Raw genomic sequence first — 24,692 nt, forward strand, 5'->3', positions numbered from 1 at the left:
GTCACCCGCTCCCCCCTCTCTCTCTCTCTTTCTCTCAAAGTATGCGCTTCTCACTTGCAAAGCTCATAAGCTCATATCTGTGTGCCACCCAAGTTACCCACTCTGTTTGTGTTTCTGTGTCGCCCCAATGTGGCATAAACAAATATTTATATTTGTGTGAAATGTGCTGGCATTGGTGCCTGTCGCCATGGCTTCACATTGCCTGTCTTTGCCACGTCGCTTTGTGCTGCCTCTTGTTGGCGGTTTGCATGGTTCTGCCGAACAACGAAAAACATTTCAGCCATGTATATGCATTAATGGAAAATTCAATTCCACAAAAGCCTTTTTTATGCAAGAACGCACAAACATTTAAAAAATAGTGTTGATTATTTAATAAGCCATTAAGAACACGATCAATTAAAATGCACAAATAGCTTTAAGTAACAAGTTGTTGATTAAAGCAATTGGTCATCTAAGTGCATTATTATTTACTGCATATAAATCGAAAATTTAATTATATACGCCTCAACGAGCACATGTCCACAATAATACCAACGAAATTCTCAACAATCTTATCACAAGTTTTGTTGTTGCATTAACAAAACAACAGGTGAGAAGACAAATATAATTCAAAGATTACCAGGTATTGATTAAAGGAATTGAGCTGAGCGTCTGGTTATGTATATACTAGGTACAATGAAATGTACATTATTTACATTCCTATTTAATTATTATATGAGTATGTAAAGAAGTACTTACCCGCCAGTTGCAGATATGTGAAGGGTTATGCTCGATTATTTGATTGCCATATATTAGTAAAAGGAAGACTGACATTGATATAAACACATCACTGAAAAAAAGGAGAACGAGTTGAGTAAAAGTGGGAAAAAAAGCGGAATAAAATATGAGGGAACAAGAGAAAGAAAGTAAAAGACTACAATAGAGTAAATAAGATTGAGGGAAAGAGCATAGATTAGGTTTATTAGATGCTTATAATCAAAGCATGAAGATCTGCCAGTCCTACCAGAATTCATGAGAATCGCAGAGAACGGTTAAACACACACAAACAGCCATTTTTAAACAATTTCACACTTTTGCAGGTGGAATTTTCCAAACGTGCACTACTTATAAGCATTTAACTATTATTAAAAGATTTAACTGCAATTTTTGGTACATTAAATGTAGATACGTATATTTTGACTAGCACTTATACGTTATGCATAGCTCGATGAAGTTCTCGCCACATTCATTCGCATTTAAACAGATTTGGATTATTTAACTTGTGGCCAACCATAGACAGTCGGCAAACATTATACCACATTGAAACTACAAATTTCATAAGTGCATTTGCCTGTAAAAATTTATAAATATTTCGCCAGTCTTTTAACCTGTCACCATGAAAATAGCAATGACTGTCAACCATTGCATTTTGTGCCATCCCCTCACCACCCTCCCACTGCTGTGCCATTTAACGCTTCAATAATTCATATTTCAATTTTGTAAAATTGACTTTTCAATGCAAAACTGGCAAGAAGCAATAAGTGAGTGTGCCAAAGTTGACTTTGTATAATTAGTAGATACCCTATATAACCACCATGATCATAAATATCTGTCTTGTGTTTCTTCAGATATCTCAGTAATAAATCGAATTAAAAATTAAAAATCACACCCTTTTCATACATTTTGTGTCATACAGGGTATACAAGTGGCTGCTATGGGCAAATAAAAAGCATTGCCTACTTTTATGCGCATAATTACTTTTGCTTCACAGACTCGGGCAAAGTCGAACGGCTTGAGAGCGGGGATTTTGGGTAGGATGAACCTATTTCATGTTGAAATTTAAAACCAATTTGTTTGAGTTTTCTTTTTTTGCTGACACTGTCTGCAGCCTTTTTGTGCTAATTAAGCCGTGCAGCCAAAGAGAAACAATTTTTTTTTTTTTTTGGTTAAGCGGTCCCGAAAAACCTTTCGGCGTTGGAAAAGCATTGTCAATGCCAAAGTTTTCATCGACCCAACTCAGAAACCGAACAATTGCCCAATACTAAAGTTCGCTTCCTGTTGCGTCCGTTTGAAGTTGCCCGCTGTTTGCTCTGTTCAATTTAAGGCTAGCTTAAATGTAAATAAATCAACCGTTCAAGCCATACAGCCATGCCTCAGCCTTTGGCCATTTTATTAATTACTCTCACAATTTTATTAACGTTTCTGCAGCACATTATTAATGGACAACAAGTAAAAGTTAGAGAATTAAAGTAGAGCATAATTTGCAAATAAAAAAAAAGCCGGAAACAATTTGACGGAGGAGAGACATACGGAAGCACATACATAAAAGTTAAAATGTAACTAATTTTTCATTAAAAACTTTTGTTGCAACATTTTAATTTAAATGTGACATAGTCTTGTATTTTTCCCTGACATAACGTGCAGCAAACATATAAAATATTAACCACAATGAAGAGTAAAAAAATGTTTTATGAAGTTCTTTGATGTGCAATTAAACAATTAAGTATATTTTAAAAATTTAATTCAAATTTTTCTTTTTTTTCAACTATTGTTGTTGTATAAACAAAAAGCTGTAAGTTACGCTTTATACATTGTCAACTTTTAAAACTCTTAATTTTATATAAAAAAGACTGTTATTTAAATCAAAAACATCTTGTGAAGTTGTGACACACTTATAACATTTGTTCGTGCCACAAAAAGTGCCGAGAAATATGCAGCTGAAATCATTTCATGTGCACATGAATGATTTTATGTGCCACGCCCGTATACAGATGCACTAGATAATATCTGTGTGCGATTAACAATTTTTCGACGTAACCAACATGACGTATGAGTTATATTTGGCCGTACGAACGCATACAAGCCAACAACGTACAAAGTTTAAAAATGTATGTGCACACACGCTATTGTGAATAAAGAAGACGCCGAAATACGATACGATACGATATATATATATACATTTATTTATATATATGTGCGCCATTGAGGTAGAAGTCTGCCTGCATTTCGATTGCCGTGAACACAGGATGTGCATTCTTGATGGATTCTGGCAGATGGCGTAAAGCTCTCCCACTTCGCAACAAACACGTTTGGAATTTTCCTGGTCTTGGCCATAAAACTCAAAAGTTGCCAGTTGCCAGCTAGTGATTGGTATGTTTAAAGTGTTAGTGTGGATGGATATTTAATGGGTTTCCGGTGAATCCAGATGTAGCTGCATCGAGCATTGACAATAATTGTGTGAGAGCAATTTATGGTAAATCACAAAGAGGAAAGTTTTATCACAAATTTCCATTGAAATAAAGCAACTAAATTCGTAAAAGACATTGAACATTAAAGTTTTACCTGTCAATTAGATCGCTCTGAATAAAACATTCAACATATGTATTAATTAGAAACATTTACTAATAACCATAACGACCTAATTTGGACGAGCTCAAAGTTGTTCTACTTAAATAAATTTCAATTCAAACTTCAAAAGCACACATTCTTCAACAAAACTCATGAGTAGCTCATGCACATATAAATATATGTATATATGTAAGCCCAACCATGCAGCAAACCTCCTTTTAAAAACCCTCACTACTTCACCCTACTACCAAATTGTGATGGCAACTTTTGAAGTGACAGCCATCTTTAAGCAATTACAGCACCTAAATACACCCAACTCCCAACCTCACCTCAAACTGCACACATATAATACCATCATATTGGGTCGTATGCCAACCTCAAAACCGAATCGACAACGCAATTTTATCGGCACAAAGCCCGCTTACGTGACCCCCAAACAGTCAAGGAGCGTTCACTAATTAAACTTAAAAACCCACAAAAGCGCATAATGCTCATTGGCGGCGACATCTCAGCAAGGATTATATGGCGTGTTCTTGCTGTTATTGTATGCCCTGTAGCCAACAGCTTGGCGAGCAATATGTGTGCTATGAATATAAGTTGTATTTTACATAGTACTTAGCCTTTCTACATATGATATAAATATAAACTAGAAGCAAAATCGAAGTGTTAATTATTCCCAAATAAATGTGCTGATTAATATGATGACCAAGGCTGTAAGCCAGTTTTGAGCTCGGAACACCAATTTTTTATTCTTCTTTACTAAGAATCGAACCTTAAATCAAACTAATTGCCACAAAAATACCTAAAACTAAGCATATTTTGTTATTTCAAAAATGATTTGGTTTGAGTCTCCGAATCTAAGCAATAATATCATAGCATTTATCTAACCAGGGTAGATGCCATTTGTGGGTAGAGAACAAATTTAGCCCGCAAATTGTATTGGAAAATATTTACGGCTTAAAATATTTGCAGTAAAGCGGGCATTCTTAATCAAAAAAATAATTTATTTTATTAAAATTTTGAAAATATATAACAAAAAGCTGAGTTCAAGGTTGAAAGACAGCTTTACAACCCGCACCGAAGAGCAGGGAGTTAGTTTGGCTGTGGTTTGCAGCATTGATGATTAGATTTTTTAAACAATTATTTAACTTCTCATAACACTAGGCTAGGTTAGGTTTGCATTTGGCGTATTGTCATGTTAGGTTGTGCTTGTTCTAACAGGGTGTCCGCAAGTCGCAACTGTCTGCTAGCTGAGTTCTGAGTGGTTGCTCTCGATGTTAATGTTGGGTTGCACAAACGGGCCACTTTGTGTTTGCATTGCGACGGTTTCGACTTCGCTGTTTGTCATATCACCGCTAATATTGCCAAGCCGGTTGCTGCGGCTTAGCAACTGTGCCTTATGTGTGTGAGTATATATATATATATATATAGATGTGTGTGGGTGTATGTGTGTGTGGGGATTGTTGTCAAATGTCAAATGCCAACACAGAATGGCAGCTTGAACTTAATTGCCAGGCGAACATGAAAGCACGAGCGCAATTTTCAATATCGTATAAGGCATCAGAATGTTATTGCGCAAATTCCAATTACGTATACATATGATGTGCATATGAAATGACATCATCGTGGCACAATTAATTCAGCATTTGTCTAATTGCTGTTAATCCGAAAAGCGCATTACAAATGCGACCAACGACTGCAAACAGCGGCAAACGCTTCACTTAAGCATGGAACATTATTAAGGCTAAGCGGCTAAGACTCTTGCAAAATGATCAAAAGGACGAGAATTAGCTTCTTTACTGAGAGCAGACTGCATTGACAACTTTTCTATTGTGCTAAAACAAAAGTAGAATACTTCCTTCTAGCTGTTACATACATTTGCACAAAAACGATATACTCATCATTCAGGGTATATAGAAGAAAACTTATTTCTTCTCGAATCTTATAGCTGCTTGAGTCTTTTAAGTGCAGGCAACTTGTTGCTGCTCTGGCGGCAGCACATGTCTCTGGGGCAATCAAATTGAAATTTATTTCTTGACCTCATTTAGCTTTTAATTTATGCCACACACGGAGACAGCTGAATGGCCAATGGTACATGTGTATTTAATGCAGACTGCCAGCTTTACACACGATTTACACGTGCCCAGCCATGAAAGCCACATTTATAACAAAGACAACAAAGGCCACAGGCCACAGGCAACTGGCAACTGGAGTCCCGTGATGCTCATCGACGATACTGAACGCAATCTTTTCAATCTTTACTAATTTATGTCAATTTGTTTATTTATGTGCCGCAGTGCTTCGCTGGTCGAAACTCCATTAACTTCCATGCTGTTCCACGCCAAGCCCTGTAATTACAATTTGTTATCGCTTTAATTTAATATCGATGGCAACACATGGAACATGGAACTTGGTCGAGCTGGTCGAGAGGCCTCAATGTGGGATGTCTTCCTGCGACTGGTCCAATCAATTGAATCTGCTTTTCCCTGGGTATTTTGGACAGCGTCAACTTTGAATCTGTTTCTATCATCAGCTTGGCATAATTTAATTTGACTTCATATGTGTATTATAATTATTTTTATACCCTGTATCGAATGCAACTGGACAAAAGGGAAGAATGGTTGTGCAAACAAGCTCCTCATACCCGATTAAGTATGTATTTTTATGGTTATTTGAAATTATCGATAACTCTGTTCGTGTTATCGACAACTATAAATTGCTATTGTCCCTCGACTCTTTTCCTTGACATATCTCGGAGATTGGAAATGCTATAGTGCAGGGTATTTCCCAGCAGACTTGCTCAATTTGTTATATAATAAATGGACTATTGATTAAATTATTATATAATAAATGGAGCATTGATTAAATTATATTTCTTAATTCCCACTTGACTTATTACATTTATTACACTATTATTGTAATTTAACATTCTATATTTTAGACCCAAATTCAATTTTCAATGAATTATTTTTGAACATTCGGAATGTCGCTAGTTCGAAAGACCCTTGCAAATTCGTCTAGTTAGCCAAGTTTCTTATTCCAAAATAACTGCCGGTGACAATTTGAGAAGTTCATTAGACATTCCAGTCCATAGAAAATTAGTCAGATTTTTGGGCAAACGCAACGTTGTCTCATCGCACTTTGCTCCTAGCCTGAGGGGGAGAATTGTTATGTAAATATCTGGAGGGTCTTCTGTGCCCGAAGCGTGTCGAAGCGTGTTCCAAAAAGTAGTTTTTGGATTTGTTTGCCGTTTTTTGTTTGCTTTTGCTTTTTGCGCCCTGAGCTCGGCATGTGTTGTAGATTTATGGTTTAAAATTGAAATGGGGCATGTGTTAGGCACGTTCATAAGCTATCAAATTGACTGCGAAATACGGAGAAGGAAGCAAGTTATCCAAGCAGCTTAATAAGATTTTAAATTGCCAACAAATATTTGCCATGAGCAAGGCCTTTAAAATTCTGTAAACATTTTAGAAGTTCTTGAACATGTTAAGAATAAGTTGGAATATTATTATCGCAAGCCAAATAATTGAAATTTAACCATTTTCGGATTAAATTGTTTGCAAATAACGGTAAAAGAAAAACCTTTTTATATATGTGGAAGTCAGTCCGAGGGCAAGACTACAAAGTATATAAATTACTATTAAAAACATAGATGCATGCTTGACCATGTCGCCTTTCTATGCGATTTTCATGAATTGACGTAATGACTTCAGAATAAGAGCGCGAGCTAGACAGTAACCCATAAAGCGAGTGAGAGAAAATGAAAATAACATAAAAAGGGGGATAGCATATAAAAGTATAAAGAGGGAGAAAAATGCAAGTGAACGAAAGTGCACAACAGGCAAACGTAAAGTGCAAAACGTGCTTCTGAAAATGCTGGCAAGAGTTCTGAAGCCTGTACAAAATGCAAGCTATACACAGCTATGGTAAAGGCACAGCAGGTCCTGGCTCATGGATACGTCAAGGAGTGCACACGTGTTGCCTTACGCTTCATTATTTGCTCGTCGGCTTACCTGTCAACGGCCTGACAACTGTCGAACCTATGAAGCGATGGACCACACCCCCCGCAAACGGCCAAAGCGGAAGGAACTGTCTGTGTTTGCAATTTTTTGCTCCACTGACAACACTTTGTTGTGTGCTATGCAACGGCGGGGGGTTGTGTTTATGCATATTGAATGATTGATTGCGTTTCGATGCATATTGAAAATTGCTTTTCAGTGGCCAGTGCTGGGCAACGGGCTCTCCTCTTTCCGCCGTCCCGCTGGGTTTTCCTAATTGCAACAGAACAAAGCGACTTTAAGCCAGCACGTACACACACATACAAGCTTTTAGGCTGACGTCAAAGGACGTCTATAAAGGTAATTTTCTTAAAAATTGTGCCAGACGCAAATGAAAAACCACAAGCCAATAACGTTTTCTATTGAACTGACCGCAATAGCTGTTCCACACATCCTGTCATTCTAATTACCAAGCACAGCCGCACAACACACACGCACACCCACACTGTACAGAAATAACAGGAAATGGACATAATTTTGTGTAGCCCGCCAGTATTGAGTACGTATCCCTGCGTTTTCTGTACTCTGTTCTAACTAGTTGCTTACATAAGAAGTGTCATTAGCATGCCATGAACAAAGCAAAAAATGGAACTGAACATGTAAAAGTGCACTAATCGGGAGTGCCCGACTATGAGATACCTAGAACCATGCACTTAACTAACTTTAGTGTCCGATCTCTATTTAAAATTCAGGGCTTAAATATTGTATACAAAAGTGTGTACTTACCAAAGCACTAAACTGTACCTAAAAATATCTTTTTTACAATTTGATGTCTCTAGATCTTAAGGCTTCTGAGATCGAGATGTTTTTAATTACTGGCAGACAGACAGTCAGACATGACTTAAGCAACTCCTCTGTAAATATAGATTATATATTTGTGGGTTGAGTTGCCGCTTCTGCCTGTCACGTACAGAAAACCTTTTTTTACTCATTCATTCAATGGGTATAAAACAATAACAAAACCAGAAAATGTAACGAGCGAAGCTGGCTATAAAATTCGCGAGAATGTTAAAAGAATTATAATATATTTTCCGCTTAGCAAAAAGTTACTATTTCATGGCAGCTGGAAATTCTTAAAATAAACAACATTCTACAGCAGCAATGTGTACACAATTGTAAACATTGTTGTTGCAACTAAAAAAGTTTAAAAAAAACAACAGTGAAAATAAAAAAAATTGGATTGCTGATGTGGCTAAAAATGAGGTAACGAGAACTCTGACGATGACAATACAAACTTAACAGGACATTATGGAAAAAAAAGTATATAGGACAGGAAATTACGTACATACACGGTAAATATATAAGTAGAATAAGGTGGAAAGTGCATTGTGTTTTCTTGGAGATGCACGGCACAGGAAATTGCAGAATGCCAACTGAATTTTTCGGCAAAGTTTGCACTTTGTGCTAAGAGTAAAACGAATGCCCAAAAGCTTGAGTTTCGGGAACAGCTTTATTGCCATTTTTCGGAAACCTTAAAAAATCAGCATAGCCATAAAACTGACCAAGCTGATAGACTTTTCGAGCCCCACGCATTTCCCCCGGTTGCACTTAAAACAAAAATAAAAAAGTTTAAAGTATATTTTTTTTATTTAATTTTACTTGTTTCTGTATTCTGTTTCAGTTGTCTGATCCCCAAACAACAACTAAAAAATCACTTGAATGCATAACAAAGCATAAAGCCACGCCACGCATCAGTAAATCCAGGCAAAGTCCGAATCCCGTGCTCAGCCCGACATTGTCGGCGCTTTGTTTAGCGCACAACAACAACAACACAAAAAAAAAGGACTGAAAAAAGGACGAGCTAATGATACAAATGACAACGCATAAAAATTTGCATAGCATGGCACACGAAAGAATCGAAATAAAATAAAAGGTTTGGCAAAATAAAATCCAAATCGTTTTGTGAGTGAAGGGCGGATAGTTAAAATACATACTTTGTCTCGGTTGGCTGAAGCCATTCAAAACAAATTCATGGTTCTAAAAAGAGCTATAAACTTTAAATGCTGTACACAGCAACAGCTAAATAGGATTCTAGTCAATACCAAGCCAGTCAACATAAAATAACAATATTTGCTATGCCACGAATTGTGTCGAATTCCATGCCAAGGCACAGCTAATAAGCGAAAACAGGCCACAATTGGCGTTGTATTTTAGCTCGCTGGAGTGTCAACTCTTTTGCATAAATCAGGACTAGGATAACGGCGGCACTGGATGCTCTCGCCGCAACAATGCCAGAAATGTCAAATTAATTTAGCACGCTGGCGGCAGCCGGAAAATGCCGCGTGCGCCTTTTGGCTTTTCAATCAAGGTAGGTAGCAATAGACTGAGAGCAGGGCCTTAGCCGCACAGAATGCTTGCCGCTGCTTGTCACGTCTCATGAATTTGCTGCGCCAGCCAGCGACCCAGGCCGACAGCCACGACAGGCTCACTCACATAAGACCGCCAAAAAAAAAGAAGAAGAAAAAATGAGCTGACTGCTGAGATTGTCAACGACGTCTGCTTAGATAATGTGCCGCGAGGCTCAAATGGCTTTTGGGCCCAAGAACCAAAACCGGAGCCAGCCAAGGCAGGCAAGGCAGGCGCACAAGCGGGCTTGCGGGGAGCTGGAATTTTGGGGATCTTGGATAACGGAAATGGCAACGACAAACACGCATAAATTACTCAATTAGTAGTCCAGATACGAAGTGAAAGGGTCGCCCAGCCAAGGGTCGTCAGACAGGAAGTGGCAAAAGCCGCTGCCATTTCCCCTCAATATTGAGTAATCAAATGTCAGGACATTAAATGCGCCTTACGGCAATCCTCACTTCCAGCCATCGCACATAAATCAAGCGATGCGCGTGGCCGATTGCTATCAAAAGTGACACATTATTAATGGACCCAACTAGATTTTCTAATTACAACTACACGCAGTCTGATCCCTGAGCCTGAACAACAACAGCAACAACAATATTCTGCACTCGTTTTTGCTGCGCGCACTCACAATCACAAAGGGCAAAGCAAACAGTGCCAGAAAATGAAGCATATTTCAGACAATGCTGCGAAATTCCTAAGGGAGCAGACAGGACGCCCCAAAAAGTATGCTATACAAAAATAAAAAAGTAAGCCCTAGCAAAATACTCAAAGTTCTCGACTTGTGCGTGAGTTACGCAATTTCATAGTTGTACAAATAGCCAAAGGCAATATAGAGTATATAAGTTTCATTATGCAGTTGGTCCTTAAAAACGATAAGTTAATAAGACTCTGAGATTGCGAGCGACTTGCCGTCCTTTGACTTGTCGAGAATTGCAAGCGTATATCAAAGGAACGGAGTCAATTCGAAGCGTAATTAGCATATCACATTATTATATCTCATCGAGAGTGTGTGCACAATTCGTTTTGCTAAAACTCAACTCATTTCTTGTTGATAATTTTGAGCATAATTTGTTTGCCTGGCACAAACAGCGGCCCACGTCGCAGTTGTTCAAGTACAGCAGGTCGTTCGCAGGCGCCTTTCCTTGACTGAGCCCGTGCAGCAATAGCAATACATGTCCAAATTGTGACAATGTGGCTATTTATTTTGTTGGCTTTGTCCTTGTTGCCGTTTGTTTGCCGTAAGCAATTAGAAATTGCACACAGCTATAATTAGAAATGTCTACGAAGTGTACTTTTATGAACCGACCTGCTCAGCTGATGGATATCAGCTTACTCGCTAACCGAACTACCCTCGTCACAAATACGACTTATTACGACTTATTAACTTGATGAATTTGATTGCGAGGCATTCGACCCAAACAAAATGTAACTACGGCTTAGTAAATAACAAAAAAGGAATTCACAAGAATGTTGATGCTCGATGAACCGATACCCTAAAGCTTATAGTTTATACATTTCTTTTCTTTTGTGTGTTTTTGTTATAAAGTTGCAAGAAGTTAATTTATTAACTATTTTCTAGCACCATATTAGTTAATATATATAATTATATATATATATATACTTTTTTTATGTGGTGCACTTTATTGCAAGAGTTGTACACATGCATTTTCGTAATATTTTGTATATATATATAGTTATATATTTATATTAACGTTAATTAAATGAACCTATTCTCTATATATGTATGCAACTGTACATATAATAGCGAGTATACCCTTCTTGATACCCTAACAAATTGGTCAAAACAAATGGCAAACTCGTAAAGTAGCAAGTAAGTTTCAGTTATTTGTCCGGCCACGGACGGGCGTGGCATAATCATAATTAATTAATTAATTAATATGCTTATTCAAACTATATTTAAATGTAATAACCGTGCGTAGATATGGGTGTGCGGCAACAACTGAAATCAAGGTCAATTTCAGCTTCATTAATCACATTGTGCGGCCAACAGAAGCGGCGAGTGACAGCCAGCCAAACGGACAGCGGACAGCGGACAGCGGACACGCCCGAAAGCCTCACTGCCAATCCTATTCCAAAAGAGTGTCAAAGGTGCCAGTTGTCAAGTCAGAGCAGTGCCAGCAACATGGGCAAACACAGCAGAGGCACGCTCCAAGTTATTGTCTGCCTTGAGGCGATATACTGCGCACAACGCGGCGTATGATTGATGTTGTTCGATGCGCTGCTGACAGTGCCATTATCTGGAAGTGTGTGCGTGCGTGTGTGTGTGTGCGCTGGCATGTGGATTGTGGTTTGGCTGTATTGCAGCATGCACATGACGATCAACAGCAACAGCAAACAGCAAAGGTTCAAGTAAAAGTGGAAAGTAAGGTAGGCCAACAAAAAAAAAGGACACGAAAAAAATCAAAATCAACTTTAAAAGGCAGCAGCAACATTTTTGTTCTTTTTTTTTTTTTTGCAACGCCTTTGCAATTACACTGCGCTATCGTGTGGGCAGGCCCACGTCCGAGTTCCGACACTAGACACGGTCGGCTCTGACTTTGACAGCTGCAGGGGCTGAGAGGTGCAATAGGGAAACTCAGCTGCAGCGTGAAACAGGGTGAAGCAGAGCTGTCAACTTTGTTGCTGGAAAATGCAACAACTCGCATACTCTGTTATTTCTTCAGTTCGGAGAAGCATTAAATTAACCAAATAAAGTATTAATAACAAGAATAATTCAATTGAGTTAAATTATAATATTCCTCAGCTTTAAGCGATTTGAGAACATTCATGAAAAATTTTAAGCACTTTCTTAATTGTTCGCATTTTCTGCAACACCTTTTATACCCTTTGCAAGGGTATACCAGCTGTGGCACATTGTTAATGCATATTAAATAAGCGCAGTCAAGTAAAGTCCATTTATTCAACCGAGACCTTTTGCTTGTCACTTTGCACATTCTCGTGCTGACGAGACTGATGATGATTAAATAATCAAGAATTAATAATGTTTGGTACGTTGGGAAATTAACTTTTGTAAATGCTTCAGCTCTGCAATACCTGGATGCGGGTAGGGTTGCGAGGCAAGTTGAGAGTCATTTTTAATTGCGATAATTGTTAAAACGTGCTGGTTTAACACACAGAAGCTCAATTGCGCAGAGAAACAACAAAAAAAGCAAACAAACACATAAATATGGAGAAATTTAATGAATATTTTATACACTTTAAGCCAGTTTTTCTCATTTTGGTTGCACTTTTTGCAGTTCTTTTTCGTTTACCTCTGCTTGTTTACATTCCGCTTCATTACATTCATAAAATGGTGTAAATTATTGTACATTGGCATTAAAATGGAAATCGTGGACGTGAAAAACAGAGGCATGGCAGGCAACTGAGTGGCGGCATTTGCCTGAGGCATATCAAGCGAAGCGCGTGCCTGAGCCCGTCCATATAAAATTATTGCAAAAAATTTTTTACAATATATACATTTTTTTATTGTTGCTTTTTTTTGCAACATCAAGAATGTAGCGCAAAAAACGCGTGCAAAGTGAAGCAATAAAATGGGCAGCAAAAGCGCGGAAGGGTCGGTCGAATAGCCCCATGAAAACTGCCAGCGGCAGTTGAAACAATAACCAAAACCAACAAGAAACAAAAAAAAAGGAAAAGGGAAAAGGAGGACAAGCATTTTTATGCCAGTCTTTAAATTTTAAAATTTAATACAACATGACTGCTATTGATAATTTGATTATTTCTTAATCTATTTTCTGTTAAGCTGCAAGAGCTCAGCTTAATAATTTGAATATAATAATGATAATATAGGTTATGTTATTTACTATCAGTGCAAAGTCTAAATTTATAATATCGCTTGCTTTCGATAAAAACAATAACTTTTTATGCGGAAAATCGAATAATTCAGGCAATCATTTCGCCTTTTGTGCGTGCTCAGTTAATATTTAATTGATGCATATGATTACAGTTAAAATTAGAAAATAAATGAAAAAAGCAAACAGACTACACAGCTAACAAAGTTAAATAATCAATACAATTAACTGGCGCATTTTAAATGCAATATGCTTTCGATTTTGAAATCATGGCATAAACAACAAAGAAAATTAATTATTTGCAATTGATGATTGGCATTCATTCCGATGAGGTTCACTTCGATGCAAATGCATTTTGTGTGCCAAATTTGTTCAGTTCAAATTGACAGAAGGTCAACATGCAATATTCGAGCTGAAAGTGTTTTTAGATATGGACAGGATACAGCTGCCCGATTTATTTAAATCTATTTGCAGCCATTGGACAGCTGCGCTTTGCACGTTGCACAGTCAATATCCAATCAAATTGCCAGTGGAATAATTCACAATGCGTCTGGGTCGCAGCAAAGTTGCAGTCAATTATCTAGTTTTTTTTTTTTTCAAAGTATCGAGGTCGTTCCTTTTTGTGCAGCCTGTTGAAAGTTCTGGCAACGTTTCGAGACGTGTCCATCAAAGCAAATAGAAGGGCAATGAACAACGAGTTCTGGCCAAGTGGCCAGAGACAACAAGTTGACTCTGAAATCCCTCGGGCTGACCACTACTTATCAAAGGATTTCAAACATTTCATTTCACTTTTCTTGGAATAATGCGGCGCTTTGCCACAAAGCATAAAATGGCGTCTAGAAAGTCGCCTTTTATGGCCCTTGGCGAGCATTTTGTAAGCTGTCTGTGGCGCACGTAATTGGCAGCGGATCAAAAAGGCTCATTTCAGTTCTTAGCACGTGGCAAAGGCACAACCAGCTGGTTGCACGCAAACAGACAAGCTGGCCGTTTGACGAATGTTTGCACATCAAACGCAGTGAGTCAATCGTTAACACTCTGCAGATCAAAAGACTCGCCATCAAGTTCTTTTGACAAGCGTGTTCTTTGAAAGGAGGTTAAAAACGGAACACCATATGCAAACAGCATTAAGAAGTTGAAACATATTTTATACAAATATTTTTCAAAATTTGTTAATGTATTTATAAAATTTATTAATATTAAATGAATTTCAATCAACAATTTTTATATAATCAATGGAAGCGCATTAGTTCTTGCCTGAACCCAATCTTAAATCGGATTGGCTGACTAAGGAACCCAAAAACCTGAAAAAATTCGAGCCAGTCTTTGCAAAAGAAGGTTCAAAACAGTTGTTGCTGTAGATAATTGAATTGTTGACGCAACAAATTTAATTTATAACAAATTGAATTGTTCCCTTGAATAGGTTCATGCCAAATCATGGATTCATTATTATTGTTTTATTTAGCATCAATACAAAACGTCAGTTGCTGATTTAAATACAAAAAAAAACGTGTTGTTTAATCAACAGGTTTGAGATATTCTATGAAAAACATGGAATGTTGCACAACATATGCGGAAGCTGCTGCTGCTGCTGCCTGGCAACGATTGGAGTCGAAATTGACGCATGCGCTGTGCGAAAATACTCATAAGACGATTTGGGGAATTAAACGAGTGAGTTGTGACTAGGTTTTTTTTTTTTTGGCAATTGGTAAAGAACAAAGCCAGAGGACGGCGTGATTTTTTGGTGTGCAAACCATTGTGTTGGCTATATATATTTTTTTCCGGCCCATTAAAGTACAAGCTGAAAGCCAACAGTTGACCGCAAAGTGCGTATATATTGAAGCAGTTCCTGAAATGCAAAAGAATGACCAAATCAGCTGCAGCACAGCAACTGCGGTGTGTGTGCGTGTGTGCCTGTGTGTGTGTGTGTGTGTGGGGACAGAACAGGAGTATCTTCTTGATTTCCGCAACAAATTAAATTAAATGTGGCTTGTAATATGATTGCAATTGGGGCAACAGCAACGAGAACGACAACGACAACGAGTGCGGAAGCAGCTGCCAAGTGGACAACAAGCTGCAGGAAGCCAACAATAAAGGCATTCCGACGTCATGAAGAGCCAAAAAGACGCAGCAGCTAAAATACCATCGGGGAACAGGAAGCATTTGGCAGAGCTCGGCTCCGCAGCCAAGGCAACGCGCGAGCTGTTGGATGCCCAAGAGCCAAGTGCTGGACGACCATTTAAGTGCGTCCATGTAACGACTTCTATGACTCGGTCGACACTTTTTTTATTGTAAGTGCTTTGCTTTAACATTTCATTGAATGTTCGTTCTTGCTCTTCATGTTGTTCCCTCTGTTGTTGCTTCTTTTGTTGTTGTTGTTGTTGCTGCTGTTGCTGTTGCTGTATGCATTGTTTTGTCCCACTGCTGTTTGCTTTCAACTTGTCGCTTTGTCGTCAGCTGAGACGTCGACGTCTCAAGTGCCATCAGGCATAATATAAAAGGTGCAAGTATGTTTGAGTGTGTGTGTGTGCACGTGTGTGTGTGTATAAGTATGTATTTTTGCCAATGCTCTTTAGAGATGTGTGTGTGTTTAGCGTGTCGTGTATATCGAAAAGGCGCAAAGTTAAATTACACGGAATTCCAATAAACCTTTCTCTCTAAACCCAACCTAAGGCCAAATCAGTTCACATATTTTATTGAAAAATGGTTTGGTTTACATTGAAAAAATTGTTGAGCACAAACAAACATATTTTTGTTAGAGCTCTCTTATAGCCCCCAACTTGTATTGGGAAATATTCAGGGTTAGCAATATTTCGGTACAACGGACAACTATAATTAATAAATTTAATTGTTTCTAACAACCTACATAACATATCAAGGTTTGAACTAAAAACTGAGTTCCAGAATGAGAAACTCGAGTTTCACGAATTGAGCCTAAAGTTAGTTCGAACCGCGACCTTTCTTTTTGGCGTGGAGCCCTAAAAAGTAATAAAACTTTTAAGCTTTTTGTGTAAAGATCTAAAAGCTAAAAGAGGTTATATATCCAATCACACGACAATCATTTGAATAACCATATATATTACCCGCACGATTGCGAACTTGAGAAGAGTTTTCTAAAGACATGAGCTTTGAGTCGTGACAGGGACTAAAGTCACGTGGCTGTCGCTGGTATGCGTTGCTCCTTGTTCTGTGGCACACTCAAAATTGTGAAAATCCTGAGCATGGCTACACATTTGGCTGGGGTTTGTGCGGCATAGGACTTCCACAAGTATATCCTTCCTGCTCGTACACTAATTGCCGCACAAATTACTTTTAACCAAGTGGCTGGCGCACATTGTGTGTTTGGAAATTGCGTATATTGCGTTATTATTGCTGTTGTGGCAGCTACAAAACACTTGTCAGAAATGAAAAGAAACAGATTTTTATGACGATACTCGAACAATTAATACAAATAAATGCTTTTTGTGATATAATCTCTAATTATTTCTCGTAATGAAAGGTCATTTTAAAGTCGCCTTTTCGTTTGAGCTTGCCACAATTTGTTGCATAAAAATATTCGGCATACAAATTGGAGCGCAACACAAGAAAAACCCAGAAACATTTCAGGCATCAACGTGGTTTAGGAGCTCAGCTGATGGCTGGCTGCACTTGGGACGAATCTTAAGCTTGTTTTTACGACTTTTCATCTTCGTTTTTAGGCTTTTCCAACAAGTTATGAAAATGAAATACGCCCATGTTAAAATCAGCTTATATTTTAAAATCAAGCTGCGTATTATCACCACCAAATAACAGGCATTCAACCGAAAGTTTTCGTTCTTTACCCTAGATACACCCAAAACACAACCGAGCTGTTCTTTGATGTTCCTTCTACTCGAAAAAAAAGGAAAATGAATAACCATTGTTATTTGAAAATATGAAATATGCTCGTACTTAAACTTATTACGCTCGACTAACAAATCAAAAGATTTTTGGTCATTTATTTTCAACTATAAAAAACGTTGCGCACAATATTCGCATAAAATACGTTGGGTTAACCCAACAGCAGCAACAGAAGCAGAAGCAGCAGCAGCAGCCTCTGAAATTGAAAGCCACAACAAGAAGCAGCAATATAACAAGTAAGAATGTTGCAGTCGGGTACAACCGACTGCATAATACTCGTTCACAGTTCAAAAACAGCTTTAAACAGCTACATCAAGAAAATATTACTATAAATTACAATTAAATAATTTAAAGCTTTGAAAAGAATATGGAATAAAAAGAGATATGGCAAGATATAATAATAAATCGAACAATTATTTAATAGGGAGATATAGTCGTAAAATGGGAATCGCGTTAGTTCGAGTGGGCGAGTGATTATAAGCAAAAAAGTTTTGGATTGTTTTAATGTAAAGCATTGGCAATTTTGATATTAAATTTGTTTTTACATATATAGATTAAGATATAGCTATAGATTATAGCACACATCGTAAAATCTTATATGGGGGTACACACGAATATGTATTCGAATATAAATTCCGTACAGTCAAAGGGACAGCAAGGCAGGCATTGCACAAAACCAATATACTCTTTTCACTTTGTGGTCGAGTACAAAAAGCAATAACCCATATTATTCAGAGAAAACGCGAAGGCAACAAAAACAATGGATGCTTTCAATAATGCTGCACTCTGATTCGAAATGAGTTCAATGAGTTCAATATTATGGAAAATGAATACGTGGAAAATCAGCGAAAAAAAAATAGATATTAAAAAGCCAATTTAGCTGAAACTACGCGACTGACAAAATACCCTGCGCTAATGTGCAGTCGCTGTGTTATTTTTAGGATAAATGAAAATAATAGCAATAATATTTATAATATTCTCACAGACTTGCAGTTAATTCACAAGATTATAATTAAAAACTTAAATTTATGAACTAATTACAGTTGCAAGGCGACCCAATGGAATGGAATTGTTTTGAAGAATAATGCATTGTTTTTCATGTGCGTGGCTTGCCGGATGCGCTGGTTCCGGAGAAAGTGCATCAGCATGGCGTCGCACCATGTTGGCCCGATAGCTGCCACTGCTGCCTCTGCTGCCAGCTGTTGTTGTTGTTGTTGTTGTTGTTGTAGGTTTTGCTGTCAGTCAAGCAGTCAGTCTGGGAGTTCCCATGGCGTGCACGAAATTCCGGCTGCAGCAAACGGAAATTGCATTTACACACTTGCCTGGTCCTGGCAACGGCAAGCCCACGACTGCTCTTGGCCAGGTTCTTTTATTTTTTTTACTTTTATTTATGATTACAATGCCAAAGGCGTAAACAAAAGCCACACACACGCACACAGACAGACCGAGAGGCAGGCACATACTCGTTTTGATCCTGTCTTTATTGAACTTGCCAACATGGCCGCCAGCGCTGATAGCACTAATCACCTGATAAGCAAGAGCGACTGCAGCTCATATTTGTGAGGGCAATGTAAACATCGACGTGGTCAAAGCTGATTGAAATTCTTGGAAAGCGACTGTCCCGTCACAGTGATGCTCAGGGAATAACAACATAAAATCCTTATACAATATTTACTAACGATATAAATATAGATCGATAGCACAGCATATACTTAGATAATTTTCTTAATAAATTTCCAATTAATATTCCCAAATTTAAACATATTTAATAAATTAGATAGCTAAATTTAATCACGAACCGAACCTAAAGGCAGGAAGTTGGTTCAGATCGTGAAGGAAAGCACTTTTGGTTTTGCTGCCCTGATTTGAGTACTCAAAAAAGTACTCTGAGTATTATAAGTATAATATTATGTAATTTTTCGTTATCAATAAATGTTCAGTTTTCTTAGCCGTGATTTCTGCCATTCTCTCATGTGTTACGCAACTCTAACACAAGGCTCGTGTTTGCAACACAGGTTCTTTGCCACGCCCACAGTTGGCCCTCGGCCAAACCAACAAGCTAAACAAACTGAGGGTCAAACAAAAAACGGGCAACTATAAAATCTTGTAAGTGCAAAATTGATATTTTCAAACTGAAAGCAAACAGAAATACCGCCCGCACAGCAAAGACAAATCCGACAGACTTTCAAAAGATTAATCGACGAAATTTTCCAGAATGGCAGTTGGGCTTTCCACATGCAAATAATTTGCGGCCAACTGAACGAGTGTAAACAAACCGCCCAACTGCGAGCAACTGGCGGTGTTGCAGATAGATAGAAAGTTTCACGAAAACTTTTCTCAAATCTGACACACACTCACATTTAGAGCAACCGGTGTGTGGGATACCAATTGGGTCGGGTCATTAAGAAAAACTCATGGCATATACATCAAAGTCCCAAACAGATCCGTAGGCGGTGTCGCTGATGACAGATAAAGCGAGCAGCTGTCGGTTTGTTTGATGGCAAAAGTTGTAGAGAAACTTCAATTACCTTTCACTTGCCAGCGCAAACAACAAGAACTATCAATATCAAGGCAAGGCATTTTCGTCTTACACAATGCAACTGGCAAATTTACGCGGAAACATGTGGAACAAAACAATGGGAAATATCGAGGCAATTCAAGGCTGCTTAAACAGTTGCTCGAAGCTATATATATAGACCTTAATTATAAAATATATGAATGATTGGTAATCAACACGCAATTGTCAGCTTTCGGAAGGACCGGGTTTTGGAAATTTTCACCCGCGACGGTGGAAAATTAGTGGAAATCAGTTGTATGAAACTTTTATGTTTATCATCAGAAACACTTTAAAACGCATTTTCCAGGATATGTGTACAAATTTACTAAAAACACATTGCCTAAAATCCTCCTCTTCCCTAGATGGATAAAGGGGATCAAAGGTTGTACGGACCAAGGATAAATTTCAATTTCAACGAGCGAGAGGTGGGTGGAAAAGTGATGTTTGAAATTATGGCCCATGCAAAGCCGGGCTTTACAAACAAACATTTAAACGAATGGTCAACAGCCAAATACAGAATCAAGAATCGCAAATTCAGACTCGCTGCAATTTACCACGAATCTCGTGTTTTTTTTTTGCATATAATCCAATTTGGTTTAATCAATGTCATTCGAAGTGAGCTACTCTTAACAAGCTGTTAATTGTGTGAAAGGCGTCACGTCCTTGAATCGCAATTATATTTAAATTACAAACCTTACAAGATAGGTCTGTTACTCGGAAAGAGCCCTACTAAAAGGTAGATTTTCGAACAGCGCCTGCTCGTGACAATTTTAAATTAGACAGATGTCAAATTGCAACGCCAACGCCAACTTGGCTGCGCTGCGGATGCTCTAAAACTGTTGGGAGAATTAAGGGTAACAATCAATAACGAAAGTACCCAAGCGACGTGAAAACGTGGCTGTTGGTTAGCTACAGGACCAAGGACGATGCCAGGCAAAAGGAAATTGAATTGCATTTGAAATGCATGCGACGCATTTCTTGGCTCTTACCTGGCGCTTAAATGGAAGGCGACATGTGTTTGGGCTTATGCCAGCTTAAAGAGAATTTGTGAGCGATAAGCTTTAGATGATTTCGCTAAAATACATTTCAGCTGGATTATCACAGCAATGCGGCACTATTAGACAACCTTAACTCTGAATAACACGAATATGTCCGAGATATTCAATCTATAATAACTATTTTAGCTCGTTTGCATTAAATTTTACTTAAGCCCAAAATATAAACTTGTTTAACATTATCATATTACAAGACGTTTATGGGCTGGTGTAAACCGACCAGCCGCGGGTATAATAACAGCGAACTTAACGCCAGGGATCAGGGCGGCAGATTGAAGGTTCAAGTGCACATTGTAAGCAGCGAAGTAGCAGGCAGGCACGAGGGTAAACTTTGAGCATCGACTTCGTCAATATTATGCAAGGGTAGTGCATACAAATTTCATCTTTTTTTCTATACCCTGAACTCATCGAAGACGGTTGAAAAGGGGATAATGGCCTTATGCCAATGTACTTAACGGGCAGAAAACAACTTCTCTGACCCTTAGCAAGTATATGCGTGAAGAGACTATAAAGCTACAGACTTAAAAACTTGTGTGCTCCCAGGACGCGAAAATATGAAGTTTTTCCTTCCAATTATCGATAAATTATCGATAAATTATCGATAATCAAAATTAAATCGATAACTTGGCCTGTTATCTTGTCCTTCTTTCTAAGGCAGCTAGATTATTACAACATCAGCTCAGCGATAGATTTAAAGTATCTCCTAGTCGAGCACTCCCGACTTGATTATACTTGTTTGTCCTTTTCATTGCATATATAAGTTAGCCATTGCTTCTCAAAGAAAAGTTTCACGAAGCTATGGCTGAAAGTTTATCCTGCTTTCTTTCGTGTCACGAGTACTTGGGATTTACTTTAGAACTATGCACTAAACAAAATGTATAATTTTTTTTATTATTTTGTAATCGCCGATGTCGTTAGAGGAAAATATTAATTTTATTAAAAAAAACTGAAAATGGGTCATTTGAGTATCGTTTAATGGGAGGAAAACCCATCGCTAGCCGGAAGTGCATGCAGCACAGCTGAAGATGCAACAACACGAGGCACAACGTTGGCGCATGTTTAAAATGCTGCTGGCGCACTTTGCGGCAGACATAAGGCGAGCTGATGCGATAATCGCTAGCTATTCTATGTAAATTGGGTTTTGTTTGTTGGCTTTGTGGGCCGCAACAAAAGGCAAAGTGGGCGTGGCATGGTGTTGGCCTAATGTTAAACCGATAAGGTTACAGCTTTAAGAAAACATTTGGCCACGGCAATATTAAATCAGAGCTCGTCTCCAGCCAGGCCAAATTATGCACATGATTGCGTTAATCAAGTTAAATTGGATGCTGTCAGTAGGGGAGCAGTTGAAACATTTCATTTGTGATTTCTGTTGGGTATCTATCCATGAACATTTTCATCTACTTTTTTTTTTGGCTAATCGAAGTGTCAACACACAGCACAGTTTATACCCTAACTTTTAAAAATGTGTACTCGGCTGAGAAAATAAGTTTAACTTTAACATTGCTTTTGTACATAAAAACAAATTGGCGATTGAAAAGTCAATAAACTGGCTGACTTAGATGATTATACCAATTCACGTGAATGAAGGGCAAACAAAAATTGCATAGTCATTGACTAGCCAAGTGGCAAGCAGCTTCATGAGCGCTCATTAAATTGTTAATGTGGTTGGCTTTTGGGCTTTCATGCCGCATCAATGTTCCTTATGAATCCTAACAGACAGGCTGACGCGCAGCTGAGCCCGAAAATTGAAATTGAAAATGCAATAAAGAAATTGTAAAAAAAAAAAAACATCAGACAGAACATACGTATGTCACATATGATGTGGTTAGATGATTCTGTAAGCCGAAAGGCAATTGAATTATACGCGGAGATGCTTGTTTTGGCAGTTAAGATATTTGACGCAGCTTCCGGTAACCGAGCGGAAACACAAGACTGACTGGCAGCCTGCTAACAGGTTACTCTTGTCGAAGCCTAATGAAGTTAACGTTCTTGCCTCGTGTGTGCAGCCGTCTCTTATATGCCGCAAGAGGAATGGAAGATGGTAACTTGTGATTCCACCTGAATGGGTAGCTGTTGCAAGCTTTTGATTTTACCTTATACCCTGTAATAACTATGTTTAAATTAAGTACTTTTGACTTGGACCGTTTTTCCCTTTAAAAATCCCGTTCCCAAACGGAGTAAAGGGAAATATTTGCTTTGTGCAATGTCCATATGCTACGCCTACTCCTAATTCCACAAATTATACAAAACTTTATATCTCCTGCAGATTAAAGGCCGAATAAATAGCTTTAAAACGATACATATGAAACCTTCAAGTATTAATCACTTGACTCTTTAAATCAAGAAAATCGTCCCACTAGTTTTAGGGAAATTGTGTGAGTTTATATACAAATTAAAAAGCTTGTTTCGGACAATACTAACATGGGGTTTAGTCAAATATGACTTTTAATCTGCGGAAAATGGTAAAGGTTTCCATAAAAAAAATATTCAATGAAAACTATGCGGCACGGCATGTCAAATTCAAGCTTGCTTACCAAATTTTAAATGAATTGTGTTTTAAATGTACATACATACACAAAAGCGCCGTTAAGATAGGCGCTGCCAACTTGCGAGAATACAAAGCTATGGAAACTTAAAGATGCCAACTTGTGAAAATTACTTGAATATCTTTCAGCATTTGCAAGCATGACAAATTTGTAAGCAATGAGTCGTCGTTGATGTCTGTTTCATTAAGCTCCTTATCAGGACTCCAATTTCGGCGGCGGAACTTAACTTTACTTCGTACTTTATTAAATATAAACAGTTGAAGGTTGCTGATAGCGCGGTGCCGGCACGTTTGTCGAGATTCGTGCAGCAACGATACTAATTGACGATGATTTTCCGATTGTTAACTATCGTCAACGCTTCGAGATGAGCGAACGAGAGCAGCTAACTATCGATGGCGAGTCAATTCAAAAAATATCGAATTTGATTTGACGGGAGCTATTATATATTTCAAATGTATGAAATAAAACACTGAATTTGCAATGTTTTGCTTTCAATGATATTTTCGTACTTGCTGGTCTAGTTTCCCATAGAAAACTATTTATAAACGTAAATTGGGATCTTGGAGTACTTACCGATGATGCTTGCTCTTAGTGGAGCCTTCAACGAAAGAGGCTGGGCAAAAATGTAAACTATTAAGTCGATTGTCGTTTGTATGTATTTTTGTGCTGCACCATCTGCTGAATCTGAGCAAAAACATGGTCACAATTTCTGTAAAGTGTACAAGGGATTATTCGAGAGGGTCAAGGGTATTACGAGCTAGGCAAAACTTACTCGCACCTGTGTGGCGTGACACCAATGTGCGTGGCTGTCGTACACGATCTAGCTAGAGCTTTAGATAACTATCTGTTTTGGTGGATGGGCTGGTTGATACGTACGGGTATCCCAACACAGATGAGCAGCATCTGATCGAGGCGAGTTTGGGCTGAATATGTCTTATAATGAATATTGCCCTCGTTCGGATTGCTAACGCATACCCGATAGACAATCCATCTAATTTCTGAAAAACATATAAAAACAAGCATAATTTTTATAATTGTGCATGTTGCAATTTGAAACAAAAAGCTTGGACCGGAAGAGGCCGGAAAACACAAGCTAGTAAAGTATATAT

The 24,692-nt window shown here is 38.2% G+C and overlaps 1 long non-coding RNA gene across 1 annotated transcript; it reads right to left on the reverse strand.

The window, feature by feature from the left end:
* Positions 1-770: 770 nt before the first annotated feature.
* LOC135433002 (uncharacterized) lies at positions 771-24,579 on the reverse strand. Its single transcript, XR_010437004.1, has 3 exons — positions 24,356-24,579; positions 24,157-24,292; positions 771-829 (listed from the first exon to the last, which is right to left on the reverse strand). It is a non-coding gene; the product is annotated as an uncharacterized LOC135433002 (long non-coding RNA).
* Positions 24,580-24,692: the final 113 nt, after the last annotated feature.

This window comes from Drosophila montana, unplaced genomic scaffold, assembly GCF_035044405.1.
Source record: "Drosophila montana isolate Dmon_TW-CO22-7 unplaced genomic scaffold, ASM3504440v1 contig_3216_1, whole genome shotgun sequence".
In the NCBI taxonomy this organism is placed as follows: domain Eukaryota; kingdom Metazoa; phylum Arthropoda; class Insecta; order Diptera; family Drosophilidae; genus Drosophila; species Drosophila montana.